Source organism: Colobus angolensis, unplaced genomic scaffold (assembly GCF_000951035.1).
Source record: "Colobus angolensis palliatus isolate OR3802 unplaced genomic scaffold, Cang.pa_1.0 Scaffold5, whole genome shotgun sequence".
NCBI lineage: Eukaryota > Metazoa > Chordata > Mammalia > Primates > Cercopithecidae > Colobus > Colobus angolensis.
This window is the reverse complement of record NW_012118487.1, coordinates 13,432,082-13,453,197: the sequence shown is the minus strand read 5'-3', so window position 1 is coordinate 13,453,197 and position 21,116 is coordinate 13,432,082. Positions and strand designations below refer to the sequence as shown.

At 35.8% G+C, this 21,116-nt stretch overlaps 2 protein-coding genes across 3 annotated transcripts in view; one reads left to right on the top strand and one right to left on the bottom strand.

The window, feature by feature from the left end:
- Positions 1–20,502, bottom strand: part of FBXO8 (F-box protein 8) — a 54,795-nt gene extending 34,293 nt beyond the window's left edge. The window contains exon 1 of one of the 2 annotated variants that reach the window (XM_011959604.1): positions 19,645–20,502. The gene's annotated coding sequence lies outside the window, so the exon portion shown is untranslated. The remainder of the gene's footprint in view (positions 1–19,644) is intronic. The other variant, XM_011959605.1, reaches the window with a different exon arrangement.
- The window catches only part of CEP44 (centrosomal protein 44kDa), a 55,068-nt gene continuing 54,093 nt past the window's right edge, over positions 20,142–21,116 (top strand). Inside the window, exon 1 of the mRNA XM_011959797.1 lies at positions 20,142–20,378. The gene's annotated coding sequence lies outside the window, so the exon portion shown is untranslated. The remainder of the gene's footprint in view (positions 20,379–21,116) is intronic.

The following is a 21,116-nucleotide window of genomic DNA, read 5'->3' as shown; positions in this document are numbered from 1 at the left end:
TCAGCAATGGCGGGCGCCCCTCCCCCAGCCTCGCTGCCACTTTGCAGTTAGATCTCAGACTGCTGTGCTAGCAATGAGGGAGGCTCTGTGGGCATGGGACCCTCTAGGCCAGGTGTGGGATATAATCTCCTGGTGTGCCGTCTGCTAAGACCCTTGGTAAAGCGCAGTATTAGGGTGGGAGTTACCTGATTTTCCAGGTGTTGTGTGTCTCAATTTCCTTTGGCTAGGAAAATAAATTGTACCCATGGACCAGTGCCAACTGTCTGACACGCCCCAGTGAGATGAACCAGGTACCTCAGTTGAAAATGCAAAAATCACCCATCTTCCCTGTCGCTCACGCTGGGAGCTGGAGGCTGGAGCTGTTCGTATTCGGTAAAGAACTCTTAAACCTCAGCAATAAGAAAACAATCCACTTTAAAAAATGAGCAAAAGATCTGAATAGACACCTCATCAAAGAAAATATACAATGGCAAATAAGCATATGAAAAGATGCTCAACATCGTATGTCGTGAGGGAACTGAAAATAAAGTAACAATGAGATACTACTACACACCCATTACAAGAGTCTACCCAAAAGAGTGACAATACCAAATGCTGGCAAGGATGTAGGAATGCAAAATGATACAACCACTTTGGAAGACAGGTAGTTTCTTTAAAGATTAAACATTCTTTGTATGATTCAGTTTTAGCACTCCTTGGTATTTATCTAAATAAAAGTTTATGTCCACACAAAAACCTACACGTGAATGTTTAAGGCAGTTTTGGTAATTAATTTTCAAAATCTGTAAGCAACTATGATGTACTTCATTATGAGAATGTATAAATAAGCTGTGGTACAGTATATCTATACAATTGAAAATTATTTAGCACTAAAAAGAAATGAGTTATCAAGGAATGAAAAGACATGGAGGAACCTTAAGTGCCTAATACTAATGTTAACTAAAAGAAGTAAATCTAAAAAAGTTCCTTACTGTATGATTCTAATTATAAGATATTCTGGAAAAGTCAAAAGCATGGAGACAGTAGAAATGATTAATGTACAAAAAATAGAGAATGTCAACAAAAAATTACAAGTTTTATATTTGTTTAATGTTTAAATGTGCCATGTCACATTACAACATAAGTACAACTTAATTTTGACAGAAATTGAACATTTTAAGTCTACTAATCATAAAGAAAAGTATTTTATTTTCACCATGGTTATTCCTCTGTTTAACTCAGCAAGAAAATATCTAGAAATCACGTTAATTGCTAAGCTCACCTCGCAGAGCTGTTAAATAATTAAATTTATTTTTCTCTTTTGTTTCTGTGCCACTAAAGGTAAATTATCAAACATGGTAACTGCAGTATCTGAAGTCTCAATATTTAAAGCATTTATTAACAATTTCAGTCTATTTTCCTACAGAATCTTTCTAGTGGCATATGGTGAAGCAGCTGTTGCTCCTCTTAGGCCTGTTGCTAGGGAACAAAGAATCAGGGTGATTTCCCTAGGCTCTGGACTTAAATGGAGATCATTTAAATTGATCACACTGGATAATGTGATTCAGAAAACATCCAGCAGGTAGAAAGTGGTAAAGCCAGCAGCTGGTTCTTTAAAAAACTAATAATTAATAATGAGGAGGTTGGAGGGTTGAGGCTCATGTATACATAGTTCAGACAAAGAAAACTGCAAGATTATACCTTATTTTCTGTATTCCTACTGCTAAACAATACTGAAAATTGTCCCCTTGGGACTTTCATTTCCCTTTAAAGCAGTTCTTGATCCTGGGTAAAAACACAATAATGATAAAGCACTCTGAGAAAGAGTAATATAATGAGTTTAGCATTTCGAGAAAGAAAAGGGGGTCTATAGTGTTCTGCCCCCATTCTCTATCTTCCTTAGCGTAATAGGGATGTGAAACATGGGTGTAACTGTCAGAAAAGCTTTAAAACTCTCAAAATGACATGACATCCGTTGTATAAACTGTAAAGCAAGTCATGGAGGGAGTATAGTGGTATGGGTTTTGAAGTCAGAGAGACCTGAGTTTAAATCCTGACTTTACTAGTTATTACTTACAGGACCTTGGGAAAGTTACTTGACTACTCTGAGCTTTGGTTTCTTCATGTACAATGCAAAAAAATAATAATGATAAAAATATCTATAGCTCAAAAAGCTATTGTGTTAAATAAGATAATGTACATAAAGTTCATTTCATGGCTAACAGTCAACTAACAGTCAATATGTTAGATATTACTTTGACAAGCATATTTTCATCAAGTGAAAGTAAGCACTTTCATAAAGCTTACTTAATGATACTTCAACTGTTCTGATGTCCTGTCTGTTGAATAAGCTTATTTATTCATGTTGCTACTTGTACAGCTTTGTAGGGCCTCTAAATGCAATTCGCCTCCTTTAGTTATTTCATATTTTGACCATGTTTTTATTTTTATCTTCTTGTAAATGTAATTCTTTTATATCAATGACCCAGCAACAACAACAAAAAACTCTAGAAAACAAAAAAGGCTGTGTTGTCTTTCACAAAAAATTTTAAAACTCAGCATGCCTGAGGACGGTGTCAATAGCAGTGTGATGAAATAGGTCTTTGTGTTATTGTTAATGATCGGTCAAGATGTGGCTAGGTGTGGTGACTCATGCTTGCAATCCCAGCACTTTGAGAAGCTGAGGCAGGAGGACTGCTTGAGACCAAGAGTTCAAGACCAGACAGGGCAAAATAGACCCCGTTTCCACAAAATACAAAAAAGTTTAGCTAGGTGCGATGGTGCATACCTGTAGTCCTATCCACTCAGGAGTCTGAGGCAGGAAGATCACTTGAACTTAGGAGTTTGAGGTTATAGTGAGCTATGATCACACCACTGCGCTCCAACCTGAGTGACAGAGTGAGAAATTATCTCTAAAAAAAATTAAAATTAAAAATTAAAAGAAAATAAGCTGTCAACACTAGCTCTAAAAGAGATGTAGAATATGATGCAGTTTCATGTTGGGTTCTTCTATGATTTCAAACTCTTAAAAATATTGTTTAGACTGAACCAATTAAAACTTAATTTCAAAGTATAAAGTCTTCAGATTTGTCTTAAAAGTTTCAATAATATCTTGTTATAAAGATTTTAAAACTGAAGCATAATATTATAAAAGATATAGTACCGTCCTGTCGCTTGCAGAAATTGTTAGGTAAAAAAAAATCAGCTGCAATGTGGAATCACTGAATATGCAAAAAGTTTCAAATTGAAAAAGAATTCAATACAAAAGAAGTTTCTGTATTTGAAATCACTAGTTTTGGTGTAAATATGGATTTTGTGATGGAACTACAGCTTTATTTGTTCACTCAAAATAGGCGGAGAAAATAGATATTTATTTCTTTGAAAAAATATTTACTCTTCTAAGAACATAATTAATCTATGTTAGTCTGTCTCATATAGAAATAAAAGAAATACGGTGCTTCTTATTATTCATGGCAATTATGTTCTTTAAAGTTTCTGCAAACACTGAATTAGCAATACTGAAACATTGTTCCTAGGGAATTACAGAGTTAGGTTACTGTAAGCCTCTGTTCACAATATTTTCATTAACTGATCAGTAAGCCTCTGTTCACAATATTTTCATTAACTGATCAATACATAACCTTATTTTATGTGTGTTTCTGCTGAAAGACATTTAATATATATTACTAATTCCTTAACTATTAACTCATGGCCAACAGCACTATAACTCAGGCTTGAATGAGGCTTATCTAATATGTATTTTCTCCATAAGGCACAACACTTAGGAAAACTAGACAAGACTTCTGCCTTCTGCACTAGGCTTGGGGGCTTTTTTTTTTTTTTGGAGATGGAGTCTCACTCTGTGGCCCAGGTTGGAGTGCAGTGGCGCACTGTAAGCTCTGCCTCCCAGGTTCTCCTGCCTCTGCCTCCGGAGTAGCTGGGACCACAGGTGCCCGCTACCACGCCCAGCTAATTTTTTTTTTGTATTTTTATTAGAGATGGTGTTTTACCATGTTAGCCAGGATAGTCTTGATCTCCTGACCTCATGATACGCCTGCCCTGGCCTCCCAAAGTGCTGGGATTACAGGTGTGAGCCACCTCGCCCGGCCAGGGGCCATTTTAAACACTAAAACCACCAAGAAAAAGCATGTGGGAAATGTGGCATTAAATAAGCCACAAAAAGGACACTTGTTTATAACGAGAGCTAAGATAAGGCGACAGAGCCTTGCCTTCAACTTCAGCTGCGAAAGTGCACCTTGAACAACACATTTTTTCCAGCTCTTGTGCATGTTTGCTAAAGGCTGCAGAAGCAACAGGAGTACTCCTTTGAGAGATACAAATAAATTTTAGTGAGTAGGTAAATTCACCAATACAAAATTATGAATAATGAAGATCAACTGTAATTAATACAATTCAAGGTGTCCCATGTCTTTTCTTCCAAATTTGAATTTATTTTGTTCAAAGTTTCTTTATCATGTTGAGAGGATCTATAAAAATCTTTCTAAGGAGCTTCCAAATAAAACCAAACATATTTTTTCTTGGTCTACAAACAAAGAAACATGACTTCATTATTTATCATCTGACAGAAGTAAACAAAAATTTCATAATTACTTAGATCACAGAAGAGAAATCATGCTACAAAAAAAATTCTCCATAAGATTTCACAGTTGAAACTCTTCCTTTCCGAGGAGACAAAAACAAACAAACAAAAAATGGGGGAAAAAATCCCAAAGCAATCACAACTGTACATTTTCTCCTTATTTTTCAGAATGGTAATAAAACGCGGCCAGGAGTGGTGGCTCACGTCTGTAATCTCAGCACTTTGGGAGGCCGAGGCGGGCAGATCACTTGAGGTCAGGAGTTCCAGACTGGCCTGTCCAACATGGTGAACCCCATATCCACTAAAAATACACAAATTAGCCTGGCATTGTGGCACATGCCTGTGATCCCAGCTACTGGGAAGACTGAGGCAGGAGAATCACCTGAACCTGGGAGGCAGAGGTTGCAGTGAGCTGAGAATGTGGCACTCCAGCCTGGGCAACAGAGTGAGACTCTTGTCTCAAAAAAAAAAAGGAAAGAAAAAAAAAAGAATAGTAATAAAATGAATACTTACTACTGAAGATTTAGATACTATTTAGTAAACGTAAATTGATAATTTCCAGCGAATGATTAGCACAAAATAAAATAAATCAGAACTCCTTTATAGATTGGATGAAGCATCAAATGAAGCAACAGCCAAATAGGCAAACAAACATGATCCCAGAATTTCTGCTCCCTGAAATTATGCAAATATGACTGTCAATTAATTATAGTCATTTTAATACAGCAGTCAATTAACGCTCCTTGTGTCTCAGAGCTATTATATACTGTTTCGGTTTAAGGATAAAATATTCATGTTCAATTCTGTACTGCCTGCAAATACACTCAGGGAACATGGTAGTGAACAGGAAACTTAGAAGCCTGACACAAATGGGTACTGAATGGCTACTGAATGTGGACTGGCAACCAGACTGTGTGATCTTGAACACTCAGTGGTACTGTGTACAAATGTGTCACATTAGCGAAGACAGAGCTATTTTATTAAATTAATCTTGTGTATAAGCATTTCATATTTTGGTTTATTATCAGAGCTTACATTTCAAACTTAACTTTCTATTCCTAAAGTCCTATGCTGCTGTGGCACAGTAGCTGGGAAGACATAAATGGAAAGTAATATGATTTTAGGAAGAGTCCAGCATTATTATAAAATAATGTCTTTGAGAGGTATTTATCTAGAAGACTGCATAAAGTTTCCTACTTTTATACAGCAAACAGCCACTGTCACCCCTATATGATCTGTTGTACTCCCACCTGGTAACATTTCAGTAAAGTTATATCTAGGATTACTAAACATATATGGTGTTTTTCTTTCTATGAAAGCTCTTTTGGTATTACATAGCTTACATTAAATATGCTAAATTTCAAAATCATTTTTATTCATGCTCATGTCTTAGGAATAGTGGTTTTTTTTTTTTTTGAGACAAAGTCTCGCTCTTGTCCCCCAGGCTGGAGTGCAATGGTGCGATCTCGGCTCACTGCAACCTCTGCTTCCTGGGTTCAAGCAATTATCCTGTCTCAGCCTCCTGAGTAGCTGCGATTACAGGCGCCTGCCACCATGTCCGGCTGATTTTCGTATTTTTAGTAGAGATGGGGTTTCACCATGTTGGCCAGGATGGTCTACGAACTCCTGACCTCAGGTGATCCGCCCGCCTTGGCCTCCGAGGAATAGGTTTTAAACTAATATTGGGATAAGTATAAATGGCAGGGTATCATCTCATTAACGTGCTTTGCAATTTGTAAGATATCATTTGGACAGGAGACAGAAGAAACAATTTTTGGACTCACTTCTGAAATACTCTTTTAAGGAACTTTTTCGGAAAAAACCTCAACCTTGGTTGGATTCTTTTAAGATGGAGCACATATATTTATCACTTCTCTCTCCCATAAAATGACAGAGGAAAAAAAAATGGTAGAAACTACAACTAAAAGAAAACGAAAACAGGACAGTCATGAACATGAGATTTCAACATATTTCTGCAACATGAAAAGTAGAAGGAGGAGTGGCTACTAATGAAGCCATGTAGATAAAGACGGAGGGCAGTCGGGAATCACACAGAGAGGGAAGCAGAAGCTTACGTACCTTGCAGAAACCTTGAGAGGCTTGGCACTCCAAAACAGAGGATACGGAAGAGAGAAATTCAGAGTGAAATGAGCAAAAGAATCAGGATATTAACATCTCTGGGTCATTGTTTCCTTCCCTACACAATACCAATAAAAATATCCCCCTTGTATGATTTTTATGAGAATTAAATGAAATACTGTGCATATGTATCTGTAAAAATGGACCACAACCTCTCCCCTCAACACACATATATCACATAGCTAGAAAGATTTGGTATGTATCCCAACCCCTTTCCCTCACCCAGGCAAAATGAAGAAGCATTTTTGCTACAGAAATTGAATGACATTAGAGAAAAACTCTCTGCCACCACCCTCCTTACATTTACAATTGGCCCAGCATAATGGCTGTCAAACCAATCATCTCAAAGCAAGGAATATGGTGCAGAAATCTCTAAGTCACTTTTTATTGCCTCAAAGATCCAAAGTTTAAGCATTAAAATGTGGCTGAAGCACTTGCATAGCAATTACTTGATTTATTTTTCCTGATTTCATCTGGTAACTCGTCAATAAAAGTTAATTTTAACCTTAATTTAAGTAGATATAATTATAAAATATTATACTCTATATATTACATCTTTGGGGGATTTACCTATAGGAGGTACTCATCAAAGTTCTGCTATACACGAATATGGTGAAAAGGTGCATCTTCTTCTCAACTTGTACCTTTCCAGTTTACTTGGGACCCCCTTAGGGGCTACCAAGAAACTCCTAAGGTAGTGTTTCTTAAACTTGGATTACGAGTGTTCAGTGAACTAATAGCAAATCAAAATAAAAAAAAACAAAAAAAAAAAACAAAAGCAATGGGATAATGTCAAAAGGACATTAGGAGCTAATTTGAAGGCGGCTCCTATTGGCCAAACCTGGAACATCAAAATAAAAATGACAGTAATGAATTAATTGTCCCTTAGCATTTGCAGTAGACTGGTTCCAGGATCACCCCCTCATGTCACCTCCCCCAGATACCAAAATCCACGGATGCTCAAGTCCCTTGTATAAAATGGCATAGTATACATCCTCCTGTATACTTTAAATCATCTCTAGATCACTTAAAACATCCAGTAAGATGTAAATGCTACGTAAACAGTTGTTATACTGTATTCTAAAATTTGTATTATTATTTATTGTTACTTTCTATTTTTTCCAAATATTTTCAATTGTGGTCGAATGACACTGTGGATGCAGATCCACAAATACTGAGGAAAAACTGTATAATCCATTACATAAAAAAAGAATCTGTGAGTCTACACTGATGATGATCAATAGAAACATAAAGGAGAAGGAAAGCTCTTTTTTAGAGTAGAATTCTAATTAAAGAACATAGAATAATGTAGTTAGAAAAATTATCATTTTACCATCAGAGAAAAAATAATTTAGTCAAGAATTGTCAATGGATGCTGCTGAACCTGGAGTTTGACAAAGAATGGAATACTTACAGAATCCCAAAGGATCTTCCCACATATCAGTCATTAATTACAAGAAAAAATTAAGAAGTAAGACAAAACCTTAACCAAATGATGAAAATTAACATTTACAAATAAGAGGCAAATGCACACCATGTGCCTCTAGATGTGATGCCCTGAGGATACAACATCATTATACAGTATTCCAGTCAAAAATCCATAATCTGAATTTAATAGGGAATATACTCAAAAGGCAGTCTGTAAAATAACGGAATCTTTTCCTTCAAAAATGCCAATGCCGGGCTGGGAATGGTGGTTCATGCCTCTAATCCCAGTGCTTTGGGAGAGCAAGGCTGAGAGAATTGCTTGAGGCCAGCCCAGGCAACATAGCAAGACCATCTCTATAAAAAATTAAAAGATTAGATGAGTGTGGTGGCACATGCCTGTAGTCCTACCTACTTAGGCAGCTGAGGCAAGAGGATCATTTGAGGCCAGGAATTGGAGGTTCCAGTGAACTAAGATTACACTACTGCACTCCAGCCTGAGTGATGGAGCAAAACTCTGTTCCTAAAAAATAAATCAATAATGCCAATGTCATAAAAGTTTAAAAAAAAAAAAAAGAAAGAAAGAAAAAAGGTGGAAGAACAGTTTTGGATTAAAGGAGGCTACAAAAAATACCACCGAAATGCAGTATGTCAACAGGATTGGAAAAAAATTGCTATGTAGCACATTATTGAGATAAATAAGAAACTAGACATATGGGCCAAAGATTGGATAAAAATATGGTATCATAGTATCAATGTTAAATTTTCTAAACTTGATAACTGTGAAATGGCTATACAGAAGTATATTCTCGTTCTTTGTAACACACACTGAAGTGTGATGGTGTGACATATGCAACCTACTCCAAAATGGTTCAGCAGAACGGTAACGTCTATGTCTACATAGATGGAACAATAAGGTAATGTGGCAAAATGTTAAGCATTTGTAAACCTGGCTAAAAAGTATTTAAGGGTTATTTTTATTCCTCTAACAATCTTTTTTGTAACTACAAATCTCCTAGCTGTGGAATCCAGGTATGTAAATTTGAAAAAGATGTGTGTTTGAGTTTATGTACTCAGTTTAAGAATTATTACCTTAGGGCTCAGTGTAATACAGACTGAATACCATTACTAAAGAGATAAATACTCAGCATCACAGTATAAGAGTAGTAGGAAACCTACTATCAAAGAAAACATCAAAATACTTAGTAGGAATTATTTTTGTCATTTTTGATAAGAATTTCTATTTTAAAGGGTAGAGACATTCTTTTTTAATTTTTATTCTAACAAAGTAGAATAAAAAATCCCTTTAATTATTTCTTGTGTGTGGAGATTTAAGCCTTAGAATGAATTCCTGGCTCTGTTCTCTCCTTTTGTACATAATATTATGCATATGCATTTATTTATATAATGTTTAATAATATAAACATTAAACAATATTATTTTGTGTTATAACCCATTAATACGTACTCTGTGCCAAGCACTCTGTTAAGTCTGTTATATATTATCTCATTTTAGTCCTCACAACAACCAATAGGTAGGTGTTATCACCCTAATTTTACAGCTAAGGAAATAGTGCTCCAGAGAGGTTAAGTAAATTTGCCTGAGAAGTCAAAGACGGAAAAATGGAAGATTTAGGATTCAAACTCAGGTTTATCTGAGTCTAAAGTTTTTATTCTTAACCCACAAAGCATATTCCCAGAACTGCTGGAGTCCATGGATGACAAAGGCAATTTCCCATCTGTTTCTTCATCACTGGTTCTCATCTCTGTTTACCCCGTCACTGTTTATTACCTCTATCTCTGCTCCCAGCTGCAGCTGCTCTTTCAGGCTGCTGCTGTTCTTGTGGAAAGCACACTGGCTTTGATGTGAAAAAAGATCAGGATCAAACCACAACATGGAATCTGATTAGCCTATAATCTCTGATCCTCATTTTTCTCATTAGTAAAATAATGGATACTAATTCTTATTTCATGGGAGGTGGGGATAACATTTACGCAGCTTAACCCATAGTTGGTAGTTCACAATAAAAGGTAGTTTTGTACTCATCCCTCTCACCCTCTTTAAATAATAATTATTATTTTGGTTCCTTCATTTCAAAGTACGTCTGATAATTGTGGATTTAATTACCTGAGTAGTCATAATCCTGGTCCTGAATTTCATTAATTTAGTATCTGTGAAATCTGGAGAGACGCCATTTACATAGCAAGGCACTATGTTTCAGCATGCACTAGTTTCAGTTAACATGGTGCCACGCAAAATAATGACTGTAAGTACTAAAACAAGGAACTGATTCCACACAATAGGTTACATGAATAAACCCAGTATCAAACACAGTAGCTTGGCATATAAAGTGCTAAGAAAATATTTGTTGAATAAACAATTGGTAAACACTGATATTTTAAAAAAGTGAATTAGATGAACCTTGACCTAAACCTTACACCTTTTACAAAAGTTAACTCAAAATGGACCATAGACTTAAACATAAAACATAAAACTATAAAAATTTTAGAATACATAGAAGGGGGCGGGCATGGTGGCTCACACCTGTAATTCCAGCACTTTGGGAGGCCGAGCTGGGCGGATCACGAGGTCAGGAGATCGAAACCATCCTGGCTAACATGGTGAAACCCCGGTCTCTACAAAAAATACAAAAAATTAGGGCGTGTTGGCGCGTGCCTGTAGTCCCAGCTACTCGGGAGGCTGAGGCAGGAGAATGGTGTGAATCTGGGAGGCGGAGCTTGCAGCTGAGATCTCACCACTGCACTCCAGCCTGAGTGACAGAGTGAGACTCTGTCTCAAAAAAAAAAAAAAAAAAGAAAAAGAAAAGAAAAATGCATGGAGGAAATCTTTGGGGTCTAAGGCTAGGCAAAGAATTCTCAGACTTATATCAAAAGCATGATTATGAAAGTAAAAATGATCAAATGGAACTCATCAAAATAAAAAATTTTTGCTCTTTGAAAGTCTATATTTGGAAGATGAAAGCCTATAGACGGAGAGAAAATATTTGTAAACTACGTATCTGATGGACTGGTATCTAGAATACATAAACAAGCCTCAAAACAACAGTAAACAAAACCCAAACAATCCAATACAAAAATGGGCAAAAGATATGAACACACGTTTCAACAAAGAGGATAAACAAATGGCAAACAAGCACATGATAAGATGGTCAACAACAGAGAGGTGGGTATGGTTATAAAAGCACGGTGTGAGAGATCCCTGTGGTGTTACAACTATTTACTACCTTGACTATGGTGCTGGATATGTGAACTTGCACAGAACTTCATACACATACACATACACATATGTATACTGAGTAAAAATAAAACTAGGGGAATATGAATAAGAAGGATTGTATCAATGGCAAAACCTGGTTTTGATAGTATATTATAGTCCAAAACTATTACCAATCAGAGAAACTAGGTAAAGTGTACAAGGGATCACTCTATATTTCTTGAGACTTCGTGTGCATCTACAATTATCTTTAAAAAATCATAGAAGGATGGAAAAAAAATACAAAAAAGGTTTAAAAAAGGACAGGAAACTGTACATTTAAAATGAATGAATTTTATGGTATGTAAATGATACCTTAATAAAGATGTTTTTTAAAAAGGAATTAGAAACTCTAATGAATGCTTTAAAGACGGTGACCAAGGACATGGGAAGTCTAGCATCATTTCACAAATAGTAACTATTTTATATTTTAAGAATCCAACTAATTGCGAAAAATTTACAACCTGTGAATCATCTCTCACTTCAGGTAAATTCAAATACATATAGATCAAAAGAAGATGGAATTAAGGGATACAAATCCTTAATGACACAAATCCTAAATGATGTTTTGACCACTTACATAGGGTATATCAACAACAGAGCAAGGTACAATGCAAAAAGGATCGATATTTGTGTAACTCTTAGTCTGATAAAAAAGACAATGTAAATATAAAATATATTAGTTAGAAAGTTGGTATAATTACTTATTTGAAAACAAAGTAATAAGCTATATGAATTAATTTGGATTGCTACAAATATTATATTTCTAGTATCTGTAGAAAAATGCTTCTACTTATTAAGATACATTAAAATCAGTAAATTTTATTTAGAATCTCCTAAATTCTTATACGCCCTTGTTTCCATTAAAATAACAACAGCAATATTAACAGTAATACTTTTATTACGCATTGACCAAATACTTATTTGACAGAGCCATTTTTTTTTTGTTTGTTTTGAGTTGGAGTCTTGCTCTGTTGCTCAGGCTGGAGTGCAGTGGCACGATCTCAGGTCACTGCAACCTCCGCCTCTGGGGTTCAAGTGATTCTCCTGCCTCAGTCTCCCGAGTAGCTGGGACTACAGGCACGCACCACCATGCCTAGCTAATTTTTGTATTTTTAGTAGAGACGGAGTTTCACTATGTTGGCCAGGCTGGTCTTGAACTCCTGATCATGTGATCCATCCGCCTCAGCCTCCCAAAGTGCTGGGATTACAGGCATGAGCCACCATGCCTGGCTGACAAAGCCAATTTTTAAAAAATCTAAGATCTTTCGGATTTTTGTTTTGTTTTGTTTTGTTTGAGACGGAGTCTCCCTCTGTCAACAGGCTGGAGTGCAGTGGCGTGTAAATCTTTTGATTTTTTAAAAATTAATTTGTCTACTTTCAGTTTTATTATGCTAATTTCAGCATAAATAAATAAAACTGAAATCTCTAAAGTGGGCTACATACTATAATGTCTGCTTTACAGTAACGTAGAAGTTTTTTGACACCACTACCGCGGAGGATGAATTTCAAGGTAGAGCTCCAATTACGCTGTAACTTGCTGTGTGACCTCAGGTATTTCAAACAAGGTTCTGACCTTGTTTCCTGTGAAATGGGGGAAATCATTCCTATCTATTTTACAGGCTGACTGTGAGCCTTAACTAAGAAAATGTATATAAAAGCATCTTTTAATTGGTAAAGCAGTATGTAGTTTCTGAAACAGCTATATTGTTCTGACATAATTTTGGATTTTTTTTTTAAGAAGTAGTTTTAGTCTAAACAAGTCTGTTACAACAGCAAAAATAGCTTCCACTTAAAAGCAGTACAAACTACGGATTAACTACAAAGAATTATACAGATTATACATTTATTAAAATTTATAAGAGTAATAGTTTTCTATACTTTTTAACTTCTAGAAGATCGCGACCTTTTTAAAAGAGATGGTATTTTTGACTATCATGTTTTGTTTCCTTTTTAAAATAGTAGCCTATTTCTAAAAAAGACTAAAATACAAATTTTAATAGCTGTTGTATCTAATATAAAGTCTATCTGTAAAATATTAAGCAGCTTTAATCAAACTATCTCTATATAACAAGTTAAACACCAAATAAGGTAGTGTGTATTAATAAAAAGGTAACTACTGCTTTTAATAATTTCATGGCACTAAGCACTCAAATGGCACATGCTGTGTAGACGATAAATAATGAAGAATGGTTTATATACTATTTGAGCATATGAAATCTACACAGGAAAAGATGGCAAGAATAGAAGGGAGTCCGGAGGTCTCAAGAAAGCATTCTGCTTTAAGATCTTTTGTTTGAAGCAAACCAATTCCATAAAGCTTTTACTGAGGAAACGGTGTTAAATCATTGGTATGTAACGACTGACATATGAATAGCCTCATTTAAATACACATTATAAATGGTCATTTTTCTTCAGTATTTCTTAGTTGTCTAAATACTGGAATTTACAAATAAATGTCCTGTCTCAGATGAAGGTTTAAAGTGTGTACTAAAATAGTTATCTCTAAAACACAAATTCTAAAGATAAAGAAATCCACCTATATGTTTTTAAAAATGTTCAATGCTTTTCAAGTAAAAAGTAGCAACTCTATTTTTGGTTACTTTAGGTTTTAAAAACCTTTAACTGATATCATGTAATATTATTCAATGGCATAGGAACATGGGAAAGTCTATGAGAAAATATTTTCTGAGACATTTTGAAACAAATCAGGAGCGTAGCATTTATTTCTTCACTTCCAAAAGAATAGACCACCAAAGAAGTTTAGAACAGACTGGGTAGAGAAATTTTTTAAAAAAGAAAAAAAACCTGATAACCAATCACATCCCTAAAATTTAAAGGCAACAAATGTAGAGAAATGAAGGAAGGGTAAGTCCACAAGGAGGTCTTTCTAAGGAGAAAAGGGAAATAGCTAAGTACTAAGAGGTCACAAGGTACATTAAACACATAAAAAGCCCCCACTCATTAAATTTAAAGATCTGGTCCTGCAAGAGCAGTTTTTGTTACTAAAAGGCATACCATTTGCAGGGTTTTTTTAATTCAAAAAGATTTACAATATTACTTTGTTTCCTGAAGGTTTTTTTCCTGTTATTTAATTTTATTCTATAATAAGTGTTACGAAAATGGCAACTAAACAAATGTAAATATTAAGATGTGTTATTTAAATGCAACCAAAAATCTAAGAATTTTAGGCTTATTCAATTTATTTGGTTTGTTTTTCAAGAAATGTTCCATTGTCCAATTATTTGAAATTTTAAATAAAATAAATGTATCATACTTCTCACTAGCATTATTTTTAATTATATGGTTCTTACTTAATTGCATTACTATTTACTCAACGTGGCTATAATCAGCTGTAGTCATGGTAGCATAGCATATCCTAACCCACCTTCTCAGTATACACACACTCACCTGCCCACTAACCACAAAGGCCATTGCTATGAGTGCTATGGAACTAAAAAACAAAACAAAAGTCATAATTCTCACTGAGTTGCTTTTATACAAATAAAACAAGGTATTAAATTAAATGAATATTGAAGGCAGCCAGAAATAGGGGGAAGGTGATAAATGAGATGAGAAAACATTTAATAGTGAAAAGAGACATATGGAAAGAAAACATGAGTTTGACTCAGTCTCCTTCCTTAGCTAGTAGTGAGCATCAGGCAAGTCACTAAAATTTTGAAGTCTCAGTTTCTTCCCCTGTAAAATAAAGGTTTTGAAATTGGTGTTCCCTAAGGTCTTTTTTAGCTATAAAATTCCATGGTTTCAAGAGTAATTAGACAAGAAAAAAAGTAAAAGACATCCAAATTGGAAAGAAAGCAGTAAAATCCTTTGTAGTTACCCTAAGGATTCTACCAACAACTTAGAACTAATAAATATGTTCAGCAAAGTAGAAAGATACAAAGTCAAAACTCAGAAATAAGTTGTATTTCTTTACACTTACAATGAACAATCTGAAAAGGAAATTAAGAAAATAATACCAATTACAATAACATCAAAAAGAATAAAATACTTAAGAGTTAACCAAGTAGGTAAAAGTTTTCTGGAACGAAAGCTACAAAACACTAGTGAAAGAAGTGAAAGAAGACAAATAAATGGAAGCACATCCTGTGATTACAGATTGGAAGATTTATTATTATTAAGATGGTAATACCACCCAAAGTTATCTATAGATTCAATGTAGTTCCTGCCAAAATTCTAATGATGTTTTTTGCGTTAATAGAAAAAAAAAATTTAAAATCCACATGGAATCTCAAGGGACTTCTAATAGTCAAACCAAACTTGAAAAAGAACAACAAAGCTGGAAGACACACTTTCTGATTTCAAAACTTATTACAAAGCTACAGTAACCAAAACAGTATGGAATTGGCATAAAAACAGACATACAGGCCAATGAAATAGAACACAGAATCCAGAAATAAACTGTCACATATATGATCAAAATATTTTTGACTAGGGTGTCAAGATGATTTAATGGGGGAAAGGACGGTTTTTTCAACCAATGGCGCTGAGAAACATATCCACATTCAAAAGAATGAGGTTCCTTATCCAACACTATCTATGAAAATAAACTCAAAATGGATCAAAGACTTAAATGTAAGACATAAAACTATAACACTCTTAGAAGGAAAAACAGGGCAAAAGGCTTACAGCACTGAATTTGGCAATGATTTCAAAACGCACAAGTTGGAAATAGACCAACTGAACATCATGAAAACTAAAAATTGTGCATCAAAAGACAGTATTAATAGAGTAAAAAGGCAACCCACCAAATGACAGAAAATATTTTAAAATCATGTATCTGATAAAATCTAATATCTATAATTTACAGATAACTCTTATAACTCAACAATAACAAAAACATGATTCAAAAATGGATAAAGGACTTGAAAAGATACTTTTCCAAAGAAAATATACAAATGTCCAATAAGCACAGGAAAATAGACTCAACATCACTAATCATTAGCGAAATACAAATTAAAAGTACAATAAGATACCACCTTATATCCAGTAAGATAGTTACTATAAAAAAAAATAAGTGTTGGCAAGGATGTGGAGAAACGGGAACCCTTATGTATTATTAATGTGAATGTAATATGTATGGTACAGCCTCTGCGGAAACAATATGGAGCTTCCTAGAAAAAAAAAAAATTAAAAACAGAATTACCATGTGATCTAGCAATTTCACTTTCAGATATATACCCAAAAGAATTGAAAGCAGGGTCTGGAAAAGATATTTTTACACCCATGTTCATAGCAGCATTATTCACAACAGCTAAAACATGGAAGCAACCCAGATGTCCATTAATAGATGAATGGATAAGCAAAATGTGGCCGACGCATATAAGGGAATGTTATGTAACCTTAAAAAGAAAAGAAATTCTGGCATACCCTACAACAGAGATGAACCTTGAGGACATTACGCCAAGTTAAATAAGCCAGTCAAAAGAAGTCAAATACTGGATATGCCCATATATATAAGGTTTTAGTTCTTTACCACTTTCCAGTAATATGAATACAAACATTTCCGTTTTCCAAAACCAGAAATAAAAGGTAGAATGATGACTGCTAGGGCCTGGGAATGGGGGAGGGGAATTATTGTTTAATAGGTATAGAGTTTCAGTTTTACAAAAAGAGTATGGTGGCAAAACATTATCAATGTAATTAATACCATTGAACTGTATACTTCGGCTGGTTAAGATGGTAAATTTTATGTTATGTACATATTACTATAATTTAAAAATTGGAAAAAACAATTATGTGATCCTGTGAAAATAAAATGATGGTGGCACAACATTATCAACGTAATTAATACCATTGAAATGTACACTTAGACTGGTTAAGATGGTAAATTTTATGTTACGTATATTTTACTAGCATTTAAAAATTGGAAAAAACAATTCTGTGACCCTGTAAAATAAAGTGAGGGGAAAAAACTCTGAAAATAAATAAATAAAAGAAGAGATGATTGTGTGCATGTGTGTGTATTTAACATCTGTCCTTTTCATCTCTTTTTTCCCTATATTCATGACTTCTGCAAATCGCTACTCCATATAGGGTCTCTCCATGCTTGGCTCACTTGCTAAAATCTGGTTCCTTAACTCAAATAGCTTATGAATCCTATGCAATCTATTCTTGAAAAATATACTAACTGCTGACTACAGAGTTAAACTCCCTAAAGCTATTGCCTGAACTCCAAACCACAAATATTTTTATCTCTATATTGCTGTAAAGTACTTGCCCCAGACCCAGCACAGTGGCTCATACCTGATTCCAGAACCTTGGGAGGCTGTGAAAGGAGGATCGCTCGAGATCAGGAGTTTAAGATCAGCCTGGGCAGCACAGTCAGACAAAAATTTAAAAAAATTAACCACACATGATGGCGTGTGCCTGTGGTCCCAGGTACTCTGAAGGCTGATGTGGGAGGGAGAATTGCTTGAACCTAGAAGGTCAAGGCTGCAGTGAGTCTTGTTCGCCCCACTGCACTCCATCCTAGGCAACAGAATAAAAATCTGTCTCAAAAAAAGTACTTGCCCCAAATATGATATAAATTTATTCAAGTCAGCCAAAAATGTTTCAGTTTATTAGAGAGCTATGTCAAGAAATTTGTCAGAAAAACAAAACAATGAGAGCAAAACGAAAAAGAAAGTGAACATAAATGTCCAGAAATAGATATATTTCATTTAAATTGCTTACAGAATTATTTAAGTAAAATAATTCAAGAAAAAGAAACACAAGTTAAATGCGTAATTCTTAGACTTTAGTATTAATGATTTTGATGCATTATCATGGGTCAGTCAATGGAATAGTGTCAGTTTCCAAATTTGAATCAAAATGAGGAAAAAATTAGTGGCACAATAGCAGTTGGTTAAACAATAAACCACAGTTACAAATCTGAATGACTAATTTCAACACTCTGTGATTAAAGATTTGGCAATTCAATGTTTTCATATTGTAAAATGAGGAAAATATTTTTTAATCCAGCAACAGTGAACACACATTCCCCATTAAAGTGGTCATATGTAATAAATTATGATCAACGTTTTGTATTATCTAGAAGTTATTATAATATTTTGTGGATGGAAGTATTTCAATTGATCCAAGGGCCCCCAAGTAATATTAGTTAATTTGCTCTAAGTTATTATTAAATGAAGTTACAAATGCACCCTAATTCCTGACGTACAGAAACGGATAATATTTGTTGTTTTAAGCTGGGGTAAATTTGAGGGTAATTTGTTATCCAGCAAGACAACTAATGAAGTACCTCATCAGACATATTGTCAGGTTAACTGGCTAAAGATGCATTTCTGACAAAATATGAAAAAAAAAATAAAACTTATCTATTCTTTATTCTGAAACCTACTCTGTTTCGTATATCATTTTCGTGAAGGGTAGAGTTGAGGAGTGTGTGGAGCTCCTACCTCAGAAATATATTACTTCAAACACTAAAAGAAGGAAAAGGAAAACTGAAAGAGAAAACATAAATTGTCTTCACTTTGCAGTAATAAAAATCATGATATATTCATTTGGGGATATACACCTAGGACCCTTGAAAATGAATATTTTACTTGTAAAACAAGTAGAATCAATTATTTTATTTGTAAATTCATACCGAACCTAAAGTAAAAAAATTAAATGACCGAGGAATGGGATCAATTTATGTAATTTTGCCAAATAAATATTATTCGTTGAGAACCTACTAAGAGATTAGAACACAGTCGCTGAGAAACAAATAAAAGCTTGCCAAGTTTCATATAACCGAAGTTTGACCACTGTAGCAGCTAGCAATCCATAGTGATCCTAACTATACTTGTATTTGCATTCATTATTACTGGAAAGTGGTAAAGAACCAAAAACTGTGTCTAGGAACCAAAATAATACTCGTCCCGAAAACCAACACTTGGACCTGAAGAAAGTAACCCTTGTCATTTCTCAGGTTTATTTCACAACGACACTTCGTTACTACTTGGAGTCCTAAACCGAACTACACCCCAATGGCCTAGAAACAGAAGGAACACACCCAGTCCCGCCTCTTGACACTGATACCTCACTTTAATGAGCCACCACCGCTGTCACTCAAGATACTTTGCACTGTCATTGGTCCCAAACTCTTGCTGGTCGGCCCGTTTCGGCCAACTGGCAAGCACTGGTTGTCTTTATTTTCGAGAAAAGTGAAGGTGAACAGGGAAAGGGCAAGAGATCTGAAATATTTAGATTGACTCCTGTACCTGAGCGACCTGCGATCTCCACCGCCGCCGCGACGAATCGGCCTCTGGGCGGGGGCTTTCAGCCAAAAAGAAAATAGCTCAGCCGGGAACTGGTGCCCAGGCCATGGAGAAGCCGGTTCAAACTTTAGTTGTCCACACCGGTGGAGGTGACCGCAATGAGAATACCAGAAACAGCACTACGACCCTCAGAACTCAGGGCACCTCCAGCTGCAGGAGCCAGAACTGCCGACTGCCCTAGTTTTGACGTTTCCTACTGTTGCCGGAAGTGACGTTAGGCTCCAACTCTTAACTGAGACGCATTTTTATTTCCGTTGTTTACAATTCGCTATAGATTCCTTGTTTCTCACTTCGCAGCACGAGCCCCTCTGACCATCAAGATCAGAAAAACTTCTCAGCTGCAAGTTAGAATTGGACTGGCCATTGAGAAGGCTCTCAGCAGAGTCGCTTTTCACAGGAGTCTTGACGAACGCGGTGTGGAATCTGCAGCGAGGAATCCTGGAGAGCAGAGAAGCCCGCAGCTTTGAAGGTCTTGTCGCGGTGCGTGGCGGGCAGGAACCCACAATTCCAGATACAAACGGTCGGCGCGAGAAGCGTGTCTGGGCGCAGGCGCTTGGCTGTAGCAACTTGTTGCGGGAGGCTGATCTCTGGTGACTGTCAATGGTTGCATACGCTCCCTCCTCCTGTCCCTGTCGTGCTGGGCCTTTGAAACCGGTTTCTTTGCTGGTGGCTGCTGGGTGAGCCCCGAGGAGACGGCAAGGCTGCGCTCCGTATTGGGCAGAGGTCGCCTCTCTCCGCCGCCCTTATAGAGACCCTGGGCGGGGACCAATGACTGGGTCCGCCTTTTCATTCTTTTAAATCAAGTGGCGGGAGGGGAGCTTTGCTCATATACCCAACTAGTGTAAGCTTTTAGTCACAACGAAGTGGGAAGTATCCTGGCAGCTCATCCTATCAGAATGAGGTTGTGACTTAGGGTTGGAAAGTTACAGGCTTACTGATTCCTATTGGATCCTCTGGGGTGAGGATACATCCTACTCCTGACAGCAGTTCGTGTTTTCCTTGTTTGCATTTCCCCAGCTTTTCAAAGATTTCTCTACCTTTATTGAAGGCCACAGATTTTTCCCTCACTATAATAAGTTAGTCTTGAAATTGTTACTCTCTTTTACTCTGGAATTATGGCGCTTCCCCCCCGCCGCAAATTATCTGCAGACCTTTTAATTTTGTATGTGAACACAGCAGTCCCATTGAACTCTTTACTTGTCCCTTACTCCTCCCCACTCCCACCCAGCTTTCTCAGTGCTTTGCCTTTCTGTGACCTCTCTCCTATCTCTTAGAGAATTATTTCCCTAGTATCTTTTGCAGTTTCATAAACTTTTTTTCTCATCTTTTCTGTTTTTGGTACGTGTTTTTAGATAATATCGAGCGTTATGTGCTATGTCACAAACTCTTAGCCATTGACTATTAACAAAGTCAGT